Genomic DNA, 27,369 nt, shown 5'->3' with positions numbered 1-27,369 from the left:
TTTATCAGGAGTTGATATTTTTCATTCTCCTGAGAAGGAAGCCCTTCATAGTTCTTTTTTCTAATGTTTGTTTATTTGACAGGAAGAGAGAGAGAGGGAGACAGGAAAGGAGAGGAAATGGAAAATGGAAACACTTTTGTATGCTGACAAACTCTCCACAACAGCCATATTGACTGTGGGTGGTTTAGGCTCAAGTCAGGGAACTGGACCCTCAGCCTGGCCTGCAAAATTGGTGGCAATGGCCCTAATCCTGCCTAAGCTCACCTTCTACTGCTTTTCCAGGTGCATCAGCAGGAAACCAGAGCCAAAGAGGAGCAGCCAGGACTCAAACCCGTGCTCAGGTACGATGCCGATACTCAGAGTAGCAACTTAACCTCTTATACCACAACGCCAGGCCCTAATCCCTTCACACTTCTAAAGGACCAGTTCAAATCTTCTGTCCCCAGCCCCCCCACAGTGTTATGAACCAACTTCAAAACCTTTATGGGGTCTGGCATTGTGGCACAGTGGATTAAGCCGCTGACTGCAATGCCAGCATCTCAACTGAGCACTGCGTTTCAGCCCCCAGCTACTGTACTATTAACTTGTCCTGTTGCAAAAAAACTTTTAAGTCAACTCAGTGATTTTTTTTTTTTTTATGTAAGTTGTTAGCTATGAACTTTTCAAAGACTCCTCATATACACTGAGAAACAACAGCTCTCAGTGAGGAAATCATGTCATTTATTCCGGAAGTGCACTGCCCAAAGCAGGCCATCTAAGGACAAAGCAGCAACGCTAAGGACAGCTAACAGGAAGAAGTTGATTCTGCTGCTGTTTGGATGATAGCACACTGCTCAAGAGAAACGTAGCTGGAAAAGCTGGGATCCAACTCACATGAGCACTGCCCCCCCAACTTCTCTGTGCAATGCAGCTAAGAGACGTGAAGTGTGTGCTCTCCAGCTACTACATTGTATTAAAAAAAAGGAACCCCACACTCGCCCTCATGGGGACCCTGTTCTGGAATATTCCCACTTTGAAAACTTACAAGGAAATGTTCATAAAAGCTGTCTGGATCTGCACTGTATATTGACATCACAGAGAAACACATTCGATTATTCACCTGGGATTCATTCAAAATTATTTGACTACGAGCTTATCGGTCACGAAGGATTTTTTCAGAATTAAAAGGACAGGTAATTTGCAAAGTGCTTAAAATCCCAAATCGAAGCTCCTAATTGAATCACCGCTCCACTTTCCATCCAACATCCTCCTAACACACACCTTGCAAGGCAGCTGATGTTGGCTCAGGCGCTCGGCATCCTACGACCAACAAAAGGGGCCTGGTTTTGGAATTCCTGACTCTGGATGTAGTCTGGTCCAGCTCCAGGCTGCTGTATATCAGCAGGTGGAAGATCTCCCTTTATCTTTCAAATCATTAAAAATAATTTCTTAAAGAACAATTAGATCAGCAATCACTACTCTGGAAACTTCTACTGAATGAACTCTAACTTTTCATCCAATGCTAACATCCCTTGCGACTTTGGGCTCTCATTCTTCATCACATTTCAGAAGTCAGAATTAGGATTTGTGGCCAGATTACTGATTCAAAAAGCATAGGAGAGAACTAACATTCCCAGGCTTGTCAAGAGATCCCCCTGAACACCATAAGGAGAAATGCTAGCTAGAATCACAGCCTAGAGCAAATATTCACAGGGAGAATAAACCAAACTTCAGCCTGATCAAGACTCTCTTACATCGTCCCACTTCTAACAGGAGGCAGCAGAGAATGCAATCAACCAACTCTTGAGAAAATCCGGAGAGTGTACAACCTGCAGCTTTCACCAAGAAAATGCCAAGAAAAAATAATGATGAATAGGAAATGCCTGAAGATTCAACATCTCAACGACCCTGCGATGTCTAGGTTGTATGGGAATCCACATGTGAGACACAAAAGAGAAAATCCAAATATTTTGACCACTTTCTGAGTGCTGGATGATATTCAACAAACACTGCTATTTTTCAGACATAATTATATTGTGGCTGCAATTTTGTAACCTTTTTATTTAAGAAAACCACACTTAGATATTTATGTGCAAAAATCATACAAAGCCACAAATTTGCTTCAGAAGAATCCTGGGAAAGGGAAGATGCATGGAATAAGGTTAACAATAAAATAAAGTAGGTTCAAAAGATCTTTGACTATTTGTTTCCATTTGGTATTTGAGATTTTTCCAAACCGTGAATTTTGAAATAGCAGTTAGAATAGAATGGGCCATGTGGAGGCTACAAACCTAGTAAACAGAGAGTGTGAAAAAACTTGAGGCAATGGACTTTTGGGAAATGGGGGCAAAAATATTGATGGGTGCAGCAGAGAAGTAAAAGGGTAAAAAACTAGTAAATAGAATTGTTACGGGCATTTTCAGAAAGATAAGAGATTATGATCCCAGTATGGTAGCCTAGTGGCTAAAGTCCTTGTCTTACATGCACTGCCAGGATCCCACGTGACCGCCAGTTCATGTCCCAGGTGCTCCACTTCCCAGCCAGCATTTCCTCATGGCCTAGGAAAGCAGTAGAGGAAGGGTCCAAAGCCTTGAGACTCTACCCAGTTGGGAGACCTAGAAGAAGCTCCTGGCTCCTGGCTTCAGATCGGCTCAGCTCCAGCTGTTGTGGCCACTTGGAGAGTGAACCAGCGGATGAAAGATCTTTCTGTTTATCCTTCTCTCTGTATATCTGATTTTCAAATAAAAGTAAATAAATCTTAAAATATATATATATATACACTCTTAAAGAACTTCTATGGAACTAGTATGAGGATACCCAGCAATTCATGGAAACCTGGAATTAAAATCAACATTTTTACAAATAAAAAATGTATACCCATATCTAGTTCATGCACATTCATATGTTCCTTGAATTTCCTGAAGTTTCCTGACATTCCCTCTCAGATTTAAAAAAAAAAAAGATTGGTAGATACTCCTCTCTCTTGCTCCCTCTCCCCTGACTCACTGCTATCCTGTCCCTACCCCATGCACAGAGAGGGAAGGTTAGCTAAGGATACACTGAGAAGGTAGGCATCGGTAGCCAGAAGAGCCCTCACTCAGACCAGTTCTGGCACTGCCACCTCATGCTGCTGGCTTCCAGAACCATAGGAAAGCAAGGTCCTGCTGCAGAGGCCATCCACTGTCCCATGCTTCCCTGACAGGCCCAGCTGCACACACACTCCATCACTTGTTTTTACTACTTTCTGAAAGACCAGGAAAAAGCTCCTGGCTTCTGGCTTTGAACTGACTCAGCTCTGGCCATTGTGGCCAGTTGGGGAGTGAACCAGTGGATGGAAGATCTTTTTCTGCCTCTCCTTTTCTCTGTAAATCTGATTTGCCAATAAAAAAAAAAAAATCTTTAAAAAAATAAGATATGAAGTTCTGCAATGCTCACAACACAGTTCAAAGACTCCATAATTGCTTTTAAGATTGTGCTATATGATGTGTTCACCTGTTACTTAAAGCGGGAAGGAAAAAAAAAGTTTTCGGCTTCAGTCGTAATTGAAAGCTTGGTTAGGCAATTTTCATTCCAATTTTTCTACCTTATTACTCTCGAAAGCCTACAGATTCACTGCAGTCACTGAGGAGGTACTTGTGTTTTCAAGCAAACAGATGCTGTCAGATTTTTCTCCATTCTTACGACATCAGGTGTCCCCAACACCACGCCAGTGTCAAGGATTCCCAGGCATGTGATAATCAGAGTGAAGATTTACACCAATGAAAGAATACAAAGCAGAAACCACTCAGAGGACACTTGATGACGTATGGAAGGTCTAGAGGACCCTGGGCACAATGGGGTCCACCCAGCATCTGCCCAACTCCTCCAGCAAAAGGCTGCGACCACACATACAAATTATTGTCCTCCAGGCCGCCCAGCAGAAACCCAGCACTGCAGTTTGAGTTAGGCACCCTCCGCCTCGCACATATCAGAGTTCCAGAGTCTAAGAAGCCAAGCAAGCAGTTGTCCCACACAGGACATGGGCATGCTTGAAGCACAGTGATCTGGGAGTCTCTAGGAGAAAGAGTGGGAGGCCTTACTGAAACTCCAACCTGGACCCCGCACTGCACACGGACCCTTCCAAGGTTCGCTGCCTCACACTGGCCGAGCTCTCGCTTCTCAGGGAAAGCTCTCATCAGTCCGACTGCACCCTCTCATCCGCTGTAGTTGGACACGCCCTGCATGATTTTCATACCATGCTACACCACAAACTACATCTCTCTTTTAATTCCACAAGGACGATCCCAGAGTTAAGTGAGCGACCTCAACCTGTAACTCCTTCCTTCCAAATCCATCCATAAATACAACCAAATGTCCCAAGACCTGAAACCCAGTTGAGCCTGTGAAACACACATCCCCTCATTCCTGTGTTTATTCCCACCTCTGATAACATGGCAAGTCCAGCCCATGCTAACGTGCTATTGGCTCCAACTCACGCTATGACTTCTGGCAAGCCTGAGAGTTCTCGCTTGACCAGAGGCAGGGACTGGAAGACACTGCATGACAGCAAGTCTTGCCAGCGCTATTCCCTCGGCACCTAGCATCACCCAGCTTTGTGTTGTCAAGGTGATCTTGCTGAGGCATCGGTGCCTCCTAGGGAATGGTGGCAGGAGTCTGCAGTCCTAATCCTTCAGTTTTGTGACTCATCCTCAAACTCCTAAAGTTCTGTGCATTAACACCACTTAACTCCACACCAGGTTAGTTTACATCTTTCAACCACAAAGAATGAGGCAAGTAGACAAGGCTGGGAGGAGACTAAGAACAGGTTGCAGACAAAGGGCCTTATAGAAGGGCATTTATGTATTTCTAAAGGAAAATGCTTGTGTGATTGGCTGAGGTATATGCTAATGAAGCATTCAACAGGACCCAATCAGAGGACTGGGTCATGGAAGTCATACAGCTCCGAGTCAGATCCAAGATGGACAAGACATTCAGCAGACTCAGCAACATCTGAAGGTTCCATTTTATGGACTGTTGCTGTCCCTTAAAATTCTGGAGGGCCATACCACATCTGTTTCCTTTTCTTCCCAGGGAACCCAGAAGTCCTTTTTAACTTCTGTCATCCCCAAATCAGCCTGTTTCCCACCATCACTTCAGCTCTACCAACATGTAACTTCTTAGCATCCTTATCCACAGCTACAGTGCTCGCTCCATAATTTCAAACTCCACAATTGACCCGGCTCAGTAGCCTACTGGTTAAAGACCTTGCCTTGCAGGCTCTGGGATCCCATACAGGTGACAGTTTATGCCCAGCTGCTCCATTTCCCATCCAAATGGTCCAAAGCATTAGAACTCTGCACCCACGCCGGAGACCCAAAGGCTCCTGGCTTCACATCAGCTCAGCTCCAGCAGTTGCGGCCACTTGGGAAGTAAACCAGTGGACTTGAAGTTCTTGCTCTCCATCTCTGTTTTTATCAGTATATCTGACTTTTCAATAAAAGTAAGTAAATCTTTAAAGCCCCCACAATTGCCTTTTTCCGAAGGAATAACATCCTGCTCCTTTGACCTGGAATCATCAGCTTCCATGATTTATTTAAATCTCTTTCTCTACTTAGACACATTGTTCATTTCTGAAAAGTGCTCCTCAGGGCCCATGTTGTACAGTAGGTTCAGCCAGAGAGCAGTACCAAAGGCCTGTATCAGAGACATGCTTTGAGTTCTAGCTGCTCCACTTGCTATCCAGCTCCCTGCCAATGGCTAAGAAAAGCAGCGGAAGATAGTCCAAGTGTTAGGGCCCGAGCACCCATGTATAGGACGCAGAGGAAATTCTTGGCTTCAGCCTGGTCCGGCTGTTCCAATCATTACAGCTATCTGGGAAGTGACTCTGTGAACCACAGACAGACTTTCCCTCACTCTCTTGCTCTTTCTCTAGCTCTGACTACAATTTTCAAATAATTAAACACTCCTCAAAAAGTGAGTCTTTGACACCCACATAGGAGATCTGGATGGACTTTTTGTTTCCCAGCTTTAGGCCATGACAGACGCTGGGGAATGAACTAACAGGGGGAAAATGTCTCTCTCCTATCAAACAGTAAAATTAAACTATGTACGTACATGGCTAATGTAGTTAAAATCAAAAGTTTTTATTTTAAGGTCCTTATTTCAAGATAATTTCCCTCATGACTATGAGATGACAGTGGGGCCAGGGGCTTCACCTGTGAGGGTCTCTAGAGCCAGAGCCTGCCCCTGGCAGCTCCTGCCGTCACCTGGGGAGCCTTAGAAGCACTGGGTCTCGAGTGATGTCAAGGCATTGGGAGCCCCACACAAGTCATCACGCCCAATGGGGACAAGCCACGATAGTCAAACCTGAGCCAAGTTGAAGTCAAGAGCCTGGAATTTCATCTGTGTATCTCCAGTGGCCAGCAAGCACCAAAGTTGTCACCTGCTGCCTCCCAGGGTGCTCATTAGCAGGAAGCTAGACACCGGAGCAGGGCCAGCACTCGAACCCAGGCACTCCCAAATGACACCTTGATCACTGGTGCCGAATGGCCACCCCACTAGAGTTGTTCTCCAGTACTTGGCAGCTCGGGCTCATGTCTGACGAAAAACACTCACCCCTAATCATTTTGAAATTTGAATCAACTTCCACGGGTCCATTCACCTGATTTTCCACTGACAGCTTAGGCTACCAAATACAGGAATCCCCAAAGAAAAGACAGCAAAACCAGTTCCTTTTGCTTTACTCTCCAGCTCTGTAGGAGGTGGGTCCAGGTCCAGGCTTTAGGGCAGAACAAGCAAGTGAGAGCTGACATGCATGGCTCGCTGGCAAGAGCCAGGTTTCTCTTACAGATTGCTTCAGGCCTGACAGCTCACCTGCATTTTGAAACAGACACCTGCTAATTCATCTTTAATCTCACCCTTTCGCCCATGGCATTTTAATTACCCTACAATTAATATCCTCCTGGTTGTACCCACAAGAGAGAATGGTAAGGCAGGCCTGACTGTCATGCACAGACAGCCCCAGTGGCCTTTCTTCTCTGTCTGGACAGGAGTCCCTTATCCTGATCCTTCTGCCTAACCACAACCCCTGTAAACACACATGACCCGCGCATGAGCGCATACACACACACACACATGTATACACCACCGGTCCTGTACATGAATTCACTTAGCATCCTTACCTTCACCGAAAATCCAGGCCTCTCATCCCTGCCAGTTCAACCTCATGTAAACTCATGGGAAGACAAAGTGGCTGGGCCGGGTGACAAGAAGTGACAAAAGCATGAGGAAAGCATGGAAGTTATAGAAAGAGCCCTTTCCTCTGCCCCGGGGATGCTCATTGTGATCCCCTAGACCTCTTTAAAATTCCCCCAAGAAGTTGATGCACACTCCCACCTGCTCCAGCTTCGTGGAGGAGGCCAAGGGGTGTGGGTGCTCAGTGTGAAGTTTCCTCTGTAGCACCCTCCACTCCCCCAGCCAGGTGGCTATCCTTTGGCAGGCCTGTGGCTGACAGTTTGCCTGGGCACACTAAGCAGGAACTGGACTCGGACTATCTACTAAGGCCCTGGTCCTCCCACCTGGCACAGAGAGGAGAAAGCTTACCCATCTCAACAGCAGTTTCTTTGATCCCTCTGGGTGTGACTGGTCTCCTTAAGCAGCCATTTAAAAATCCTACAAATATCTTTCACCCCTTTACCTTTGTTGCTATGGTTTGTCTCAATGTCAGCCTTGAATTACACACAATTAAAATGCTGATACTAGACAGATGTTCCTGGGCTACCCATTGCTGGCCGTGCACTTTCCATCTCATTCCAATTAACACTCGCAGTGAGTTCTGGGACTGAGTTCTCTCATGCCCATTTTGAGAGAGGAGTTAGACTGGGCAGTAGGCAATTGGGGTATTCTGGGCCCCCAAGTCATTTTTTCTCAAATATAGAAGGGTATTTTCCCCACCATGTCTTAGATTCACCAGAGCACGTCTCTTCCAAGGGACAAGGGTGCTATTAGCGTATCAATTCCCCACCTGAAGTATTGGCCACTACCTCTGGCCATTGTGGGAGGGCTTCAGGCTGATCTCTTTATCATTGAAAGGAGAGTAGTAAGAAGTAATACACATGCCTAAGGCCTGGAATGTCCTATGTCTGGCACCCCTGTGGCCTTTTGTCCCAAAGCCAGGTGCCATGGAAACCAGGAATTTTCTTTGTTCATGGAGAAACATCTTTGAGGTAAACCTTTAAAAGGTGCATTCCTCACCATTAATACCGGTTTGAAGCGACATGGACACAGACACACGTGATAACAGAAGCAGAGCCTAGCAGAACGCATTCACAAGGCGAGGAACACCACAGCCAGGCAGAAACCTCCCGAATCCAAGAGAAAGGAAAGGAAGAGTCTTCCCTGGAACCTGCATCCTGACTTCTCCGGTCTCCGGAACTAGGACAAAGTGCTTCCATGGCCTCAGTTTTGAGGCACTTTGTAGTGGCACCACCTTGACACCCTGGCTGCATCAGCATCCAGAAGTGACAGACCCGAGTTAGTGGCAAGGGCCAGGGATGTGTCACGTTCCTTGCTCAGGGCGATGCAGGCTGCTGTGATTTTTCACAACAGTCCATCTCCAGCTGCTTCCCTTCCAATGAACACTGTAAGGTATCTTCAATTCCTTTGGGGATGCTCAGTGTGATAGAATAAAGGCTTCCTTACCAACAGAAGCAAAAATATGTGGTCAGCCAAAACTCATCTCCCCCATTCTCCTAGACTTGTGCTATGCTTGGAGCCCACTTGCACCTTCTGTGTGCCCTGGATGTCCTGCAAAAGTGCTTCTCAAACTTTGTTCAGTATTAGTAGCACCTGGGGGACTTGGTCATACCCAAGACCAAGTCAGTGAGAATCCTGGAGCCTAAATGGGTGCTCCAAGGGTATGTGCGTTTGCGCTTCCTACAGAACCGCAATGATTTTTTTGCAGTTCAGCGTCCTGTGGATGCCTCTCCTGGTGTCAGTAACGCCAAGCTGAGTCTAAGCATCAGACCAGGGATCAGGTCGGTCCCAGCCTGTTTGCTTCCATGGGAAAGAGCAAAGCGCACTGAGCTAGACATTGCTTTTGTGTGAGGCGTCAGAAGGGAGAGTAGGCAGTTAAGGTCCTTAGTAGATTATCCTTTCCCCTATTTCCATACCCTTCCCTCTAGGGAGGGAACAAAGGGACAGAATCAACATATCTATCCCCAGCACTTAGGGGTGTTGCCATATCAAAAGCAAGGAGACAATGCCTACACTAATGTCACGTTGGGTCACTGTCAGAGCCCTTTGCTTTTCAGCTTATCTTCAGGATGGGAGAAGGAAACCCTTTTATCTCTGGGTGAGGTGGTAGACGTTCTGCCCTTGGGGTGACTCACCTGAACACCCTCCCTGAGAGCATGCATAAAAGACCCTATTTCCACCATTTCCTCAGGTCTTTCCTCCTTGGAGCCCCCTGCTGTCACTAAGCCAAGGAGCTCTCTTTCTTCCTTTGCTAAACAAATCATGATTTGCAAACTAGAGTTTGTCTGCATGAAAATACTTCTTTCCAGGGATACAACAAATGGAGTTGCTGCCGTGGTTTCCCGTTGAACTCCCTGCAGCGCTTTTAGTTTTCAGTGATACCCTGGAGGGCCTTGACAGAGACCACAAGGCCCCATCTACCCACGGTGTGTCCCTTACACGAGTGTGCAAAAGACTGAAACTTAACCTGTTTCTACCATTCCCTGCCACTACCCTGCGCGGTCACTCAAAGGAATCACGCCGAAGTGAACCAAAATCGACTGAATCAAGTTGAATATTCTTCAACATATTAACGTAAAGGAATCTGAGCTATTCTGTGTCCCAGGAGATTTTGTACTTTAACAATCCCCTAAATCCCTTATCTGAAGACAGGAGGAATGACTAATTACTACAATTACAAGTACCCTGTAATGATTTTATTGGACCAAGAAATCTCCCCCAGACCCCTTCACCTGTATGTACCAGGGAGTCTGTCACACAGTTCACCTGAGCGTGAAATCTACTTGAAACACACTCAAGAGCACACCTGTTATTTCTCACTGTGAAAAAAAAAAACCCTCCTTTTTGTTTGCTCTGTCCTACACTTTCTTTAAACATGCCACTGTTTCCCATTCTCTAATTCCTAAAGTTTTCTTCCCACAGGGACCTTCTCTTTTCTATCATGAATATCAATGTCAGCCTAAGTATGCTGGCAAATCTCATTATTTCATTTTGCTCTAGTCTATGAGTGATGAAAAATTGCTCTGAATCAAATTCCCTCAATGCCAAATCAACTTAACTGAGAGATTTGTCAGCCAACTACATTGATGTAAAGGCCTTTAAGATGTTCATAAACTGAGGTCTTCAACAGTAATTAATTGACACGGATGCTCATTGAGAGCAAGTGTCATGCGGGTCCCAGGTGAGACCAAGTGCCACAGGACTGCAGGGATCTGGAGGAGGACCCCAACCAGCAGTCAGACACATCAGGACTGGAATTCAGCCTGGCTATTTAGCAACCCATCAACCTGAACCCCCTCTTGGCTCTCTCTCAAGCTCGCTTTTCCCATGTGTAAACAAGGAATGATAAAAGCACTAATGAGGGCCCCAGTGCAGTAGCCTAGTGGCTAAAGCCCTTGCCTTGACATGTACAGGACCCCATATGGGCATCCGTTCTAAGCCCGGTGGCCCCACTTCCCATCCAGTACCCTGCTTATGGCCTGGGAAAGCAGTCAGGGTCGGCCCAAAGCCTTGGGATCTTGCACCCGCATAGGAGACCCAGAAGAAGCTCCTGGCTCCTGGCTTTGGATCTCTTTGGCCCTGGCCATTGTGGCTACTTGGGGAGTGAATCATCAGACGGAAAATCTTCCTCTCTGTCTCTCCTCCTCTCTGTATATCTGACTTTCCAGTAAAAATAAAAATAAATCTCTTTTTAAAATGCACTAATGAGAATCAAGGACAGTGCTAGGACTCTGGTGCTGTGCTTGGCCTACAATCAGAATCAAAGAAGGGCTATGGAACTTTCATCAGTCCTTGCATCTCAGGCTCAGATTATTCCAGAAAATTGCAAGATGAGTTTTTGTGCAATGAAAATTGCTACATCAGACTTATGTGTGCTTGACTTGTGAATACCAAATTCTTACACCTACCCAGTGAAACATGCCATTTTATAATTCCAACACAACAGCCAAGACTTTTGTCTTCACATTCTTCTTCCCTAGAAAACCCCGCCGCCCACCGCCTTCTCATGCTCCCCTCCCACTCAGGGGCGTTGGAAAGGCTCCTCCTTCCTAGCCAACCGACCGACTCTCCTGCTTTCTCTCAAGAGCCATGAGAATCGAGCCTCTAATCTACTAAGGCTGCCACAGGTAGATGGTTTATTCTGAGATGTCTCTCTGCTCCACAGCCATGTCACACCAGTCTTCTCTGCCCTCTGCCTCCTCAGCCCACGGCCATCTTTGAAAACTCAGCACCCTTTCAGAGAAGGGACCCTTCCCATCCTGGGACATCTCCTTCATCCCTCAATTTGAAATCTGATGGCAATAAAATGATCTGTATGACACACACAATTTGACACTTGAAGGAACACCTGCTTCATTCCTTCTTGTAACTTCCTGTGTTCTTCACGCTTCCACGTCGCATACACCACGTGGTGTGAGGGACATCGGATCTCTGCTGCCAGATCACATGCTCTGTGACCTTGGGAAGGTTTCTAACATTTTCTAGCGCCAAGTTCTCCAGTGGTCAATACAGATGTTGCTATCAAACTTAAATGATACAAAATCTGGTGTTGGACACATGGAAACCACCCAGTAAATGTTAGTTATGATGCCAGTGATTAAATAAATCGTATGTTGGGACTCCCCTGCTTCTTTTATGTGTCACACACATTGACTGAGTATGTCCTCAGACAGCAGGGGGACAATCTTGGGAGAAGCCACATCATTCAGGGATACACCAAAGTGAGACAAAGAGACAAAGCCTGTCTTAGGACTTCAGACCAATGGTGCATCCATACATGGTGTTTGGTACCCCAGGTTGTCTTATAAAGCAGCTGTAACTTTCAGTGTAATTGAGCAAGGGCAACGCAGCCAATCACAACACCCAGCCCCTGAGCCAATCCTAGACCATAGGCTCCCACGTGATGCCCAAATAAGGAAAACACAGAGCCAGCAATAGGGCAGGTCATCTCCAACTGCTATCTCCTTTCTGCCAGATTCCAAAACTGGCTCCCGCATTCTAAGAGAAGAACCATCTTTTCTCTGGAATGTTGTCATTTTTGAAACCTTTCTCTTGCTTGTCTGATTGAGTTGATCTATATTTCTTTCCACAGGAGAGATGAAACAGAAAAGGATGGAGGACCATCTAAAAGGGGGCTTCGCAGAGCTGGCTGCCCTTAGTGCTACAGACTGCTGGTTAGCACAGCAGGTCTCCATAGAGAGGGCACAGGCTGCATAACTAGGGCAAGCAGGAAGGCAACCATCAGCTCCTGACATCCACTGGCTAAAGGCTCCCCTTGTATGGACCTCAAGTCAATACCTAAGAGGGTCCCAGTGTGTCCTGACTCCGCTAGAGTAGAAAGGTCCAAACTCATTGGACTGAAACCATGAGCCCCAGAGGAGTTCATGATAAATACCACAAACATTTAACCAAGGGCTACAGAAAAACTTGATGTCAAGAACAAGCCTGATAAACTATGAGATCATTATCTCATGATGCATTTCTGCCCATTACACTTGTTTTAAATCTTTTTCAGTGATTTTTGTACAAATCTGGCAGCCTTGGTATTTGACACTCCTTCGCCATCAATGCTGAAGGCAACATAAATTGTAACCTCATAAGCAATTTTTTAAAATCAAAACAATGATATATGCTTAGAGAAATTTAAAAATAAGGAATAAAACTACTTCAAAAATCTCTATTTTGATGTTATACTTAGCAGGGTTTTTTTTAAACCAAATGTACTTTGGGTATCTCTTCCTATTAAAACAACTGTCTATAGTATTTTGCTTTATTTTGAACTGTATCAAATGCTTTTTACTGAATATTCACATGGCTTAAATGTTTATAACAATTAACACCACCAGAGTAAACAGAGAAACACTGAATGACAAACCCCTAGGAGGGAAATTGTTGGCTTCGGGGTATGAACCATTTTACTGCTTCAGGACATTCCCTCAGCCTCTCCCCCAAGCTGCACCTGTTTGAACTCCCTCAGCTATGTTCACTGTGAAGCATACCCATCTCCAGATCTCTTCTGCTTAATGGCTCTGACCTCAGCTGGAGCCACGCCCAGCATGCCGGAGACCTGCCAGCGGGAGCAGGACGCCAGGCTGTGAGTCCCACACCTCATCTCCAAAGAACAGGAGGAGAGCACTCCAGATCATTAGCTCTGCCCCGCCCCAGCCCCCTCCTGCCATCCTTCTCTCCCCACACTCTGTATCGGCAGATACTGTCCATCCAGGCTTACAGACTTTGAAAATCCACCTCAGTCTAACAGGTGACCTGATTCCAGGCCTTGTCGGGACATCAGAGTTCTGGTGAGTCACTCCCACAAGTACCATATCTCAAGTAACCTGTTTACTGACCTTGCAGCACTCAACCACAATTTTCTAATCCCTTCATCTCTGGGAAACAGATTCACCTACCCAGCCTGGCTTTTGGTGTGCATGCAACAATAATAAGCACGTACACTCTGGCCTTTTCATCTTCAAAGTATCGGTGAACATTAACTAATTCATTTTCACAACACTCCTAAGATTAGAAAGTGCTACTCCTCCCCCAGAAATAAAACCACACACGCCAAGGAAACATTTGGCACATCACAAAAAAGCTTACAAGCTAATAGTCTGGGAAGAGAGGCTTGTACATTTCATCTGTCGTGACAGTGGAAGGGAGCAGAACTGGCTTGCAATTTCTCTGAAGTCACTAAGGGCAGCAGCGGAAGGACACCAGTTAGATTAACTTTACAACCACCCACCTAGGCTCAGGCCAAACGGCAGCAAAAAGCTGTCCAAGAATGAAAGATTCCCTGACAAATTCAAGGTCACCTATCAGCAACCAAATCGTGTAAGAGAAACGTCTAAAGAGTCACACATTTTCAAATGTAGTGTATAAATGAAGAAAATATACTGCAGAAAAACGACACACAAAAGGTTGAATTGAAAGGTTAGAAACTGACAAGATATTCAGAAATACAAATGCAGAGGACTAGGTAAAGAATAAGAGGACACCCCAGGAAATCTTATCTTGGTGTGTTACCTGTCACAACAAATAATGTTGACAAGTAGCACTATAAAAACACAGAGAAGTAAACACAGCCTTTATCACTCTTCCAAAAGCAGATAACTTGTGTTCGGTATCTGAAACCTGGAGATTACTTTAATTCTTGCTAGAAATCAATAATAAGAACTTCTGTGTGTGTGAGACTTGGTCCTCATCACCTAGTTCACAATGCTGCCAACTGTGGTCTGAGAACACCCATCGGCTCTCCTTTGGATGAATACACTCTCCCTCGCGCCGCCTGTAGCCCACTCCTCACCAACACTTCAAGTATTGCTGTGGCATAGAATTCAGCTCTCTACCTGTGGCACACAGTCATAGATGCTTCGCCCATGCCATTTTAAGTGCAAGCTCCTCATGGAGTTCTAAATGCTTCTTGGTGAACCGATCCAACCCTGCACAGCCTTTCCTGACTCCGGCCTTCTCCATGGCTTCAATACAACCAGCACAATTGGATCTGTCTTACTGGTACTTCCCAATTACCGAGACACTGATGCCTGAAATGCACACTTGGCTGGCTCCCTGACAATACAAACCTTACCTCAACACCAGTTCTGTAGACTTCCTTTGACGTTCCAAACAAAGTTCTCTCTCCATAGTGACACGCACACAAATTTCCTCCTCCATTACCCTTCCTACATTTGTTCAAAGTATTGTTCACTCCCTGAGACTGTGTTTATCATTCAGTACCGGCTTTCTCTGTTACGATATTTCATAAAGCCACATCTTGTGTTTTCTCTCCTCCACATTCCCTACTTTACTCACAGGCATTCATTAAACACATTTCAAACAGTCTATGAAAATCTTACTTATATTGGCTTAAAGATAAGCAGAAAACTAAAGCCAACCTCTGAAAGTGGAGGGATAAATTTAACTGAATGTGTGGTTGCAACCAGGTAACCATGATTAACACATACGCATTTCTCAATCCCTTGTCTCAGTTCTCTCTTGGCTGGTTTTCTTAGTGCCATGTCATGAATGCAGGGATCCTAACAGTTCTCAGGCTCAGGAGGACGAAGGTTCTATAGTAAAAGGACATTGCTTTCCCCACTTATTCATTCCCAAAACCTACCGCATTGGCTGCAACACAGTAGACATGTTAGTAGTTACTGCATGAATTAATTACTGAAAGGGACCCCCAGCACGCACATTTATTCTTAGAAAAGACTCTTCAAGAAAAAAAAAAATAACTATACAGATGAATCACCTGATCCATGTGCCCATAGCAGCAAAACTCCTTCAAAATCACCAGCGATGCGCCAGGCAGCTCCTCGTGGAAAAAGTGTGCTCGACAGACAGAAACATTTAACCACATAGGGAGATTTAAGGATGAAATGAGGTAACGTATGAGTTAATAAATCCAATATTTCTACAAGTGTTAGTTGCCCCTAGTATTTCAAAGGCTCTAACCTACACAGGGCAGAGAAGTGGCCTTTGTAGTCATTGGGTTCTGTCCACTTGGTAGGCTTTCAACTACTTGAGGATAAGTCTATAGAATATTAATGTGTGATACAAGAATTCTTTGCTCCTGGGAACACGAACCACAGGAGTCTTGGAGAGTATTACTCCATTTACCAAAGAAATCTCAGTGCTGGATGCTGGAACGTAACTTTCGACAGGCTTCCTACGGTTGCTCGTGTCTGCTGCCAGCCTGCGTACCCATTCTCTTATCACAGGCAGGTACCAGGCAGCACAGCAGTTGGATAATGACTAGCTGGTCTTCCTTTCTGAGTTCCGTGATATGTACTTGTCCCCCACAGGAAAAATTAGTATTTCTGCCTTCCTGAGGACTTCATGTCAGTTATTTAAAATGTGCTGTCTTATTCACTCACACCCCCTGTCCTGTATTCAGCATACCTCTCTAACCCCACTCTCCTCCATTTTTCTGAGAATTTTTTTTGCCATTACATCTATTCCCAAACTCCAAGCAACCTCTCCCTGCTTCTCAATCTAAGCCAAAAGCACTGATCTTACTTTTTCCAAGGAAACAGACCTTTCAACAGAATATCCACAAGGTCCCAGCACTAAACATGTACACTCAGCCTCTCTTATACACACAGCCCTCGTTTCTGTAGATAACTTCTCCATGCTCCTTTCAACGATAGTGCCCACCAGTTGGGCATTCCATTTATCCCCCTCAATTGTCCAAGAATATTTATGCAGCCAGCATTTATTTTCTCTTCCTTACATCTTCCAATGTTCCTGCTGAGTGAACAAGTACCATCATCACGCAAGCACTTTCATAATCACTCTTGATTTCAACTACCTTCACAAATCAGCTGTCACCAAAATCTCTGAGAGGAGGTACTTAAGAGGAAAGAACGTTTATGTTGACTCACGGTTTGGAGGTTCACAGGCCGAGATCAGGAGGAGTCAGTTGTCTGGCAAAGGAAGAAGTTGGCAACCAGAAGATCTCATGGCAAGTCTGAAAGCAGAACCAGAGCTAGGTCAGCTTAATTAATCTATTCTCCAGTTCCACTTCTGAGGTGCAACCAGTGACCTAAGGGCCTTCCAAGGTCCCTAGTCCTGGATGCCAAAATTAGATCTTCTCTACCTGTAATTCACTAAGCAACAGGAAAACATCAGGATTTTAACATTTACGTAAATTCAGGAATCAAATAGTTCAGGAACTGTTCAGGAAGGAGGCTACAGCTAACAGTGCTCTTCCTACGAGATTGATTCTGATCTTTCTGCAAAGGGTATGGCTACCGCAAGATGTACTTTGGTTGTGGCAAACTAGCTCAACACAGGGTCTTGGCCGCCGGAAGTCCTCAGAAGCATTATGTCCTTGCCACAAGTTAAAGAATCAGAGCTTATCTGTCATGGGGCATATAATAAGGTGGGATTCCTTTTTGCTGCAGATGGGTGGATGAACCAAAAAAAGAGAGAGCTGACCCAGGGGGCAACAGCAAGCCCTAAGGCTGGAGTTGTTTTTATGGTGCTTCAACATGGAGGACTGGTAACAGGCATTGGACCCAGGAGGTAAGATCCTACTTGGGATGTCACCTTCTGAAAACAGTGGACCCAGTCCTGCCTCTATTTCTCATTCTCACTCCCTACAATCAAATACTCTGATGGGCAACATGTGATGGCTCAAATGCTTTGTTGGGTTCCTGCCATCCTCAGGGCAACCTAGACCGAGTTGTCAGCTCCTGGCCTAGCCCTGACTTTAGATTGTGAACTGTTAGATGAAAGATCTTGTCTCTCTCTCTCTCTGTCTTTCAAATGAAATAAACAGAAAGCAAAAAAAATAATAATAATTGTTTTCTAAAGAAAGAAATGCTCACTTCAAAAGAGATAGGACAAAGATTGAAACTTAAAATGGATGACTAGATCTCCAACACAACGTGCATTTACGTTGTCCTGTAATTTCTATTGAAACGTAACATTCTGCCAACTGCTAAAAAAGAAAGAATCACATAGTCTGGCTCAGGCATTTACACGGCCCTGCACAGTAGCCTAGTGGCTAAAGTACTTGTCTTGCATGCACCAGGATTACATATCGGTGCCGGTTTCTATCCTGGCTGCTTTATTTCCCATCGAGCTCCCTGCTGGAAGCATGGGAAAACAGTTGAGAATGACCCAAAACCTGGGGGTCCTATACCCATGTGGGAGACCCAGAAGAAGTTCCGGGCTTCAGATGGGTTCAGCTCTGGCAGTTGCAGCCACTTGGGGAGTAAACCAGTGGATGAAAAGATCTTTGTCTCTGTCTCTCCTCTCTGTAAATCTACCTTTCCAATAAAAATAAAAATAAATCTTAAAAAAAGAAGAGAAGAGAGGATTTGTAAAAGAGTGAATCGGTAACTATCATAGCACTTCACCTATTTATGTCGTCACTTGCAGAACAGTGCTGTGAGAAAACTTCCCATTGCTTTCCTTGGGATCCCAGCAACAAACACAGCTACCAGCAGATGGTCCACTTTTAAAATCTGTAAGAATATAACCTGAGTATCTTCAGAAACCATTTATCTTTTTGGACAATCAAACTCTCATACTCCTTGATCAAAATCACCATCTTCTGACTCTGCCAAGTAGGCACAGCACATGCTCCTTGGTGACAAACAGTCCTAGAGTAAATAATCATTGTATCCTTTCTTTTAGGCAATGAGAGTCTGTCCTACATCCTTTCTGGAAATTATTAATGTAAAGGAGCCTGGGGTCTCGAGTTTTCCAAGTTAAAGGAACAAACCCTCAAGTCATCCCAGGTGGGCCTACATGGTTTCCTGGATAAAAAGAGAGAGAGATGCTAGGTCCAATGGACAGAACTTGAGTCCCAGGACCCAGGAAACATAGATGGACCATCAGTCGTTCACCTCACATTCTGTTGGCCAGTCAGGTTTATTTTTCTGAACAAGTTCTGATGAAATTGATAATAAAATCACAGGCTCCTTAGGAAGTGTGTCCCTGCCTTCTACCTTAGACGCCTCATCAAGTACCTGACTCTCAACAGCAATTTCTAACCATTATCATGAAAATGATTTTTAAGGATTTTTTTCTGAATGGACAAGCATACAAAGATTGGGGGGAAAAAAAAACAGCTTTGAAGCTAACATCAAACCCTGGCATAAGGGAGGGCATTAAACCACCACTTGCGATAGGGATACACACACACCATGTTAGAGGGCCAAGGTTGGAGTTCTAGCTTTTGGCAAGTCAACCAGGGAACAAAAGATCTCTCTCTCCCTCTGTCTGTCATTCAAACAGATTAAACATATAAACAAATACTTCTTCAAACCTTAAAATCCATATGGAAGATACAGAGTAAAGTCCATATGGTTTGATAATAAAAATAACAGAATTAGTGCACATCTGGCCTCTCCCTGGCAGCAGAGCGGACACTGCCGGTGGGGGAGAAAGTTTGTGGGTACAGCACAGGACCCCACTTGAGGGGCACCCCCACACACTGTTGACAGACCAACAATGAGACCTTTGTGAGAAACCATTTTGCCACAAGGAACTGGCTCCTCCAAGAACAGTGGCCAGCCAACATAGGGTTCTGAATGCCCATTCTGAAGGGTGCTACCAACTCCAGACCTTCTTGAGAGAATGCCTGAGAGCCCTCCGGCTCATGTGCCCGGCTTGCCCATTGCTTGCTTACCTCTTGGCGTCAGTAGGCCTTCTCATCCACCTCCAGGAAGCTGATCTAAGGCAAAGAAAAGAAAAGAGAGAAACTGACTCTCATGAGCCTTTTCATGCGACAACAAAGGGAGGATGAGGCTGCAACTGAGAATGAGTTCTAGACTATCGCCAAGTCACACACTTCTCATCCAGAAAGCAACGGGCACTTTGAAACTGTTGGCTCTCGTAACAGGAAGAAGTGGGCAGTGAAGTCTTTCTATTTTTATATTCACAATTTTAAAGGTATTTCTCTATCTTCATCACTCCCACACCAAAGTGCACTACAAATGCACTAACAATTTAAACAAAATTTTAGAGAGAGACAGACTGATCCCCATTCCTCATAGTGGTTCTGCATCAGAGCTTCTCGGGCACACAGCTGAATCGAACTGAACCACATTGAAATGCTAGGCATGAGGGCTTCAGACTTGGAAACTTTGAAAAATTAATGACTTAATATTAAGTGATAAAACATCACAGCTACAGCTTGCATTTATCTAAATATCCCTAAATGAGAAAAATGAAAATGACAACTCCCTGAGAAATTTTTGCAGACGGATTTAAAAAGAAGGAAAAGACACAGTGTCATAATATCTAAAGGTTCTGCTGTCACATTAATTGATCTTCTGTGGCTCTGTCTTGGGCTTCAGACATCGAGTGAAGACAGAAATAACGAGGTAGGAGTAGAATGGCTGACACCGAATGTATCCGCTGGAAGATATATATCTATATTTGAAGTTTTAGGTTCACAACAAAACTAGAAGGCAGGCACAGAGATTTCCTGTTACTGCGCCATGCTCAGATGCACAGCTTGCCTCATGGTCAGTCTCTTCCAAGAGAGGAGTGCATGGGTGACAAGGCGACAGGCTACACTAATGAGCCACTCTCACCTAAGAGCGTGGTTTACCTCAGGATGCACTAATGGTGCTGTACATTCTAGGAGTCTGCACACACAAGCACAGAATGACGCCTGTCCTTCATTATATTACACAGAGGATTTCCACCACCGAGTCACTTCTTCCGGCCCCTACCTCTGGCAACCACTGACCTTTCCCAGAATGTCACATAGCTGAAACCACACAGTATGAAACCTTTTAGATCAGCTCCTTTCACTTAGCAACATAAATGTGTGGCTACTTAATATCTTACTGGCTCTTTTCCTTTTAGTGCTGAATGCCTGGAGGTCTCACAGTTTATCCATTTACCAACAGGTTGGTTGCTTCTAAGATTTGACAGTTACACATCAAATGACTGTAACAATCTGAGTACAGGTTTTCGTGTAGCCATCTACCTTTAACTCCCCTGGCTAAATACAAAGGAGTACAATTGTCAAATCAGACGGGTTTTTTTTTAAAAAACACAATTTCCAACCTGCCTTCCAGCCTGGGTTTGCATTCCCAGCAACAGAAGAGCTTCCTGTTGCTACACATCTTCACAGGCTTTGGTGCTGCCCACGCTCTGGATTCAGTTCCTCTTACAGGTGTGTGGTAACGTGTCACTGCTGTTTTAAATTACATTTCCCTGATGATAAAAGAGGTGGGGCATCTTTTCATGTTTATTTACCATCTGTGCTCTCTAGTGAGATGTCTAAGATCTTTGGTCCATTACTTAAGTGGGTTGTTTGTGTTGCTGACATTGAGTTTTAGTAATTCTTCGTGTGCAATAGAAAAAAATCTTTAGCAAGCGTGCCTTTTACAAGTATTTTTTTCTCAGTCTTTTCATCTTATTTGCCATGATGTTTGCATAGGTGAACGTTTAAATTCTACTGAAGTCTAGTTTATCATGTCTTAAAAGGATTTAATTTATTTGAAAGACAGAAGAGAGGGAGAAGCAGAGAGCTTTCATCCACTGGTTCAAAACCCGTAAAAGGCCATGTCGTCAGGGCTGCGCCAAGCCAGAGCCAAGAGCCTGGAAGTTCATGCTGGTCTCCCAAGGACCCAAGGGTGGCAGGGAGCCCAGAACTTTTGCCATCTTCTGCTGCTTTCTCGGGTGCGTTGGCAGAGAGCTGGATCACAAGCAGAGCAGCAGGCAATCAAACTGCCATTCAGGACACCAGCGTTATAGGCAATAGCTTAACATACAGCACCACAATGCCACCACCACCTGATGATTTCTGACATGAATCCTGTCTTCAGTGGTATATCCAAAGGAAATCCAAATACCTAGGGTCATATATAAGATTTCTTCTTTTTCATTTATGTTATCTTCAAGGTCTTTTATAATTCTGCATCTTACATTAAATCTATGACCCATTATCAGTTAACTTTTAGGAATAGTATAAAATTTATCTCTACTTTTTTCATGCGAATTTTAATTTGTTCCCAAGCTATTTTTAAAGGAATATCTTGTATTCTTTTATTGCCTCTGCAATCAAACATCAATTGGCCATATTCATGTAGGAAGATGCCATATTTTATTTCTAAATCTTACCTCCTTTCTCTTATTTATTGCTTTAAAAATGCACATTGGGGCTAGCCCTGTAATATAGTGAGTAAAGATGGCACCTGCGACACAGACACGTTGAAAGGGCATGCTGGTTTGTGTCTCACCTACTCTACTTACAACCCAGCTCCTGCTAGTGGCCTGGGAAAGCACAGGCAATGGCTCCGTGCTTTGGCTCCTGCTTCCACGTGGGAGCCCTGGATGGAGCTCCTGGCTTCCACCTGCGGCCTGGCCCCACTCTAACTGCTGCGACTACTTGGAGAGTAAAACAGCAGGTGGAATCCCTCTCTCTCTCTCTCTCTCTGACCCTCCTAACTCTAAATGACTTTTTTTTAGAAGCTAGAGTTTATACAAAACAGAATTTGTATGTGTGTCAATATATAGAGATGTACATACACTCATTTATTTCCTTCCTATTTCCCCAGAACAGTTGTGGCTGCAGCTGTGAAGAAAAAAGAATGTGTGTCTTTGCACAATCTACAAACTATCAAAAATGTTTCTAGCAAGATTTACTTCAGATTCATTTTTTTTCAAAACATCTGTTTCCATTGAGTAAAAATAATATGCTGTCATGTATCTGGGACATATGCACGCTCCCTATTTTCATATTAATAACACAAAACCTGTCATTGTTAACTTGATGTAGCTGCTACCACCACCTCCAGCACACAGTCACGCATGCTGCACACTCGGGTTCATATGACTTTGCATTTGAAATGCTTCTGCACAAATCAGCAATTTCCCTAGCTCATTGCAACTCAGAATTTTATCATCTGGATGCCAAGTGACAGTTTTACTCAGACAGACAGAAAACATCTATATAGTTGTTGCAGTAGTTTTATTAACATCTACTTTTTAGATTTTCTACAACTAGTAGGCATTATTTGAAAAAGCAGAGTCACAGAGAAGCAAAGAGAGAGGGGAAGGCGGGGAGAAGGAATCTTAAACTGGTGATTTAGGGGCCCGGCGCGGTGGCGCAAGTGGTTAAAAAAGGTCCTCTCCTTGCACGCCCGGGATCCCATATGGGCACCGGTTCTAATCCCGGCAGCCCCGCTTCCCTTCCAGCTCCCTGCCCGTGGCCTGAGAAAGCAGTGGAGGACGGCCCAAAGCTTTGGGAACCTGCACCCGTGTGGGAGACCCGGAAGAGGCTCCTGGCTTCGGATTGGCATAGTATCGGCCCGTTGCGCTCACTTGGGGAGTGAATCGTCGGACGGAAGATCTTCCTCTCTGTCTCTCCTCTCTGTATATCCGCCTTTCCAATCAAAAAATAATAAAAAATAAATCTTTAAAAAAAAAAAAAAACAAAAAACTGGTGATTTACTCTCCCAGTACCTGCAATGACCTAGACTGGGCAAGCACTGAGCAGGAGCCTGGAACTCCATCTGAACACATTGCTGGCCAAGACCTAAGCCCTCTGTCCAACACCCACTGCAATGGAGGAGCTGGGATACTCGGCACGCTGCTCATATGGGATGCTGGCACTGCACGCAGCCATTTATACACCGGCATCAAATGTTACATGTTTTAAAGAATTAAGACAAGATAAAATTCTGGTCATTAAGTTCGGGGGGGGGGGGTGGAAAGGCTAAGAAAATAGATACTTTCAAGAAACCTGGAAAAAAACATTATATGTAAGGGCTTTCTTGATTCGGCATATCTTGCTCCTAATAATGCTAGAATCATTACCACTTCCCTACATCTGCATACTTACGTTCTACCTTCTGATTTATAAAAATTTTCATTCTTTTTAAATCTTAATATCATTCTACATATACAGTAGATGGATATATATTCAGTACCTATGTGTATATATATGTTTGTCTCTTCCTAACTCTGTCATACTCAGAACCATCTTCCTGTTGCCACTCCAGACTTCCATGCTAAAACCTGTGCTTCTGCTCAACTTCCCAGATAATGTTAATGCCGGATAACAAAAGCACAAACTTTCAAGTCATCCTAACCTCTTGACTTCGGCATCTTCGCTGTCGACAAATCTTGCAAATTTGGTCCATTCAATTTCTCTGAAAGCCATCCCTTTGACAACATCGATTTTTGGACCTCCCAATTGCTGATTGATTCTTTGCACCCTTCCCCTAATCCCATGACAGAGCAATTTACCCATCAGAGTCCAAATCTACCAGGGTTTCATTTCTTCCAATAACTTCTCCCAACATCTGTGATATTGAAAATCTCCCTTTACACTAGCGTCCTCAAAGTTGCCCAGGTTTTCATTACAAAAATGTTGTTTTGCTCTCCGTAAGGCTCAATTCTAGTCATTTCGAGAATTCTTATCTCTAGCTTCATGTACCTCTCCACCTACACTGGTGTACAGTCCATGTAATCCCAGCAGCTTGGGAAAGAGACATCTGTGGCCAAGATAGTTCTTCTGCAAAACACACCCTTTTCAGTTGCAAGCATACCAGTACGATAGGACCAAGAAAAAGAAAAGGAAAATGCAATTCAGCAAGCTATGCAAGGAGACAGTCCTCTCCTTAGTTGGTACCAACTGTTATGGGCTCAAGGAAGGGCCCAACCCTAACCATTAGTGATCCTTTCCAGAGTCAGCCATCACCCTCCCGAACGCCAAGCAGGTGCAGCACTTGCCTTCATTGTGGCATCATGCATGTTAGTAAGCCTATTAACACAGTGGCCTTGATTGCACCTATGATTCTTCCCTTGGAAACCAGGAGCATTCTATACCTCCATTTTCCCTCTGTACGCTTTGATCATCTTTTCCCTTCATCAGGTGGCACAGGGTCAGGTCAGCAGTTCAATGACCCAGAAGATAATCAAAGGAGAAGCAAATACCTTCCTGACGTGCATTCCCAGTGCTGAGGCAAAGCCCTCTTGGAGTCCTATCCTCTTCGCCTTAACCTCAGGAAGTGCTTCACTGAGGTCACCAAGTTCTGCCAACAGATAGCAAGAATGTTGGCTATCGATGCAGGCATATATGGGAGGGCAGGAGAGATGCTGATAATAGATGCCAGCTCAGTTTTGACTCTGTTAGGCTCGCTAATAAGACCAGTGACTGGTGCTTATTTTCTTAACAAAACAAAAAAAGATTTTTTTTTAAGGCATATTTACAGAGAGAGAAAGAGAAACATACACAGACAGATTTTCCACCCACTGGCCCAATGCCCAAATGGTCCCAATGGCTGAGCACATGTGAAGACAGCAGCTAAGAGCTTCTTCCTGGGCATCCATGTGGTTGCACTGGCCCAAGCACTTAAGCCATCTTCTGCTGCTTGCCCAGATCATAAACAGAAAACTGCATCAGAAGCTGGATCAGGTGGAACTTGAATCAGTGCCCACACGGGATACAGGCACTGCAGATCGAGATCTAACCTGCTGTGCTTTGGTGCTAGCACCTAGGACTTCTTTACATGGTGCAGTACCTAATACTTCCATTCTCAACTTCAACCTACCATGAGAACTCTCACATTCCAGAAGACAAAAGTACACTTGTTGTCTTACCTCATTCCTAATGTCTTCACCCATTCATCACCCTCTGGGAAATTGTGAAAGACCAATTCTCTGAAAATAAGTTTTCTGAATGACTAATTAGAAAATTTTGCAAGTTCACTCACTTACCCACAGCTTATTTTTCAGAAACCACTTCACCCAAAATCAATTTATCTAAGGCCGTTTTGCAACAAGGCTATTCACCAAAGAAAAAATTTTAACCAAATCATAGATTTCGTAATACTTGCTCTGTTATTTACCTAAAGATTACAGCATAGTTGCGTGGGAAATTTCTATAGTCTGTAAGTCTGTTTGCAAGTTTAGTTTTATATTTGGTGTAAGATTTTATTTCACAATAACCATTTCACCCAGCAGACTGAATAATGTTCACGGAGCGGCACTGTGGCATAGCACGTTAAGCCTCAGCCTACAGAGCCTGCATCCCATACAGGTGCCTGTTCAGGTCCTTGTTGCTCTAGCTACTCTACTTCTGCTAATGCACCTGGGAAAGCAGCAGAAGATGGCCCAAAAACTTGGGCCCCTGCTCCCACAGGGCAGACCCGGAAGAAGTGCCTGGCTCCTGGTTTCAGATGTGCCCAGCCAATGTTGGAGCCATTTGTGCAATGAAACAGAAAGAAGGACCTCTCCCTCTGTGTCTCTTTTCTCTTGGCAACTCTGCCTTTCAAGTACATAAATAAATCTTTCAAACCAGTAATCCATTTCCTAGGCCCACAGAACCAGATGTCAATTCTCTCTGTATCTGATCTGAACCAACACAAACCGCTTCGATTTTTTTTTAAACACATGCAAGATATTCTTTGTAAACAGCCAGATAAAAGTTCCTGTTAATTATGAGCAGTACATAGGCAAAAGACTCTTTTGTATGGATTAGAATGAAATCCACTCTACAGTTCATAAAATCTTTGACATCAAGATACGCACAACACTTGTAATTAAAAACACACGAATAAATGTGCAATCCCAAAAGCCAGAGACCAAAAGGACAAAAAAAAAAAAAAAAAAGAAAGAAAAGAAAAAACCCAGACATTAATAAACTTTGCCAGGCCACAATACAGTGTTTGCTGCCAAAATCAAATTAAAGTGCATTACAACTTCGCAACAGCCAGATAGAAATTCACCGAAATCATAAAAATTTTTTTTGTTATTGAAAACCATTCTTGTCTATGGAAATTGCCCAAAACTTCAGGAGTAGTCACAAGAGATTACTTTTTTTTATAAATATGAGGATCTGGTAAATCGGGCATTTGATGACAGTCAAACGAGCATCACAAGAAAGAGTAGAACCCACACCAGGCCTGTGCTGATCTACTGCTCTGGGCTCCATCCACACGGCCTGGACAAGACGCGGACTGCCAGCTAGTGGAAGGAACAAGACCTGGATGTGTGAACGGTGAAAGTTCCCCCTACTTAGAATCATATATTTCAGGCACAAAGAAGAGAAAAATGTATACAAAACACAGTATGTGCAGAGAATTATACAAGAATACTCAGCTCCGGCAGGAAGACATCGAGAACAGAACCTTACATCAAAGAAGCAGAACTGGCAGTGTCTGCTAAATTAGTTCAGAATCACCATCGGTGCTATGTGGGTCATGTCTAATAAGGAAGTAAAGCTTTCATCAAAATTATAATTATCAGGGCCCGGTACAGTAGCCTAGTGGTTAAAGTCCTTGCCTTGCATATGCTGAGATCCCATATGCGTGTCGGTTCATGTCCCGGTGGTCCCACTTTCCATCCAGCTCCCTGCTTATGGCCTGGCAAAGCAGTCGAGGATGGCCAAGAGCCGTGGGAGACCCAGAAGAAGCTCCTGGCTCCTGGTTTCACATCAGCTCAGCTCTGGCCACTGAACATAAAATCTTCCTGTCTCTCCTCCTCTCTGCATATCTGCCTTTCCAATAAAAAAGAATAAATCTTTAAGAAATAATTATAGTTATCAAGGAGCAGGCTTTGTGGCTCTGAGGTTAACTCTGCAATAGACAGCCTATTCCGAGGGCCAGGGATGGAGTCCCCCCTCAACTCCTGATCGAGCTCTCTGCTAATGTGCACCCTGGGAAGCAACAAGTGAAAGCCCAG

The sequence above is a fragment of the Ochotona curzoniae genome, unplaced genomic scaffold, assembly GCF_017591425.1.
Source record: "Ochotona curzoniae isolate NIBS_2020 unplaced genomic scaffold, NIBS_Ocur_1.0 contig_1, whole genome shotgun sequence".
Classification (NCBI taxonomy): Eukaryota; Metazoa; Chordata; class Mammalia; order Lagomorpha; family Ochotonidae; genus Ochotona; species Ochotona curzoniae.
The sequence above is the reverse complement of the archived record's forward strand: the minus strand, read 5'-3'. Positions refer to the sequence as shown.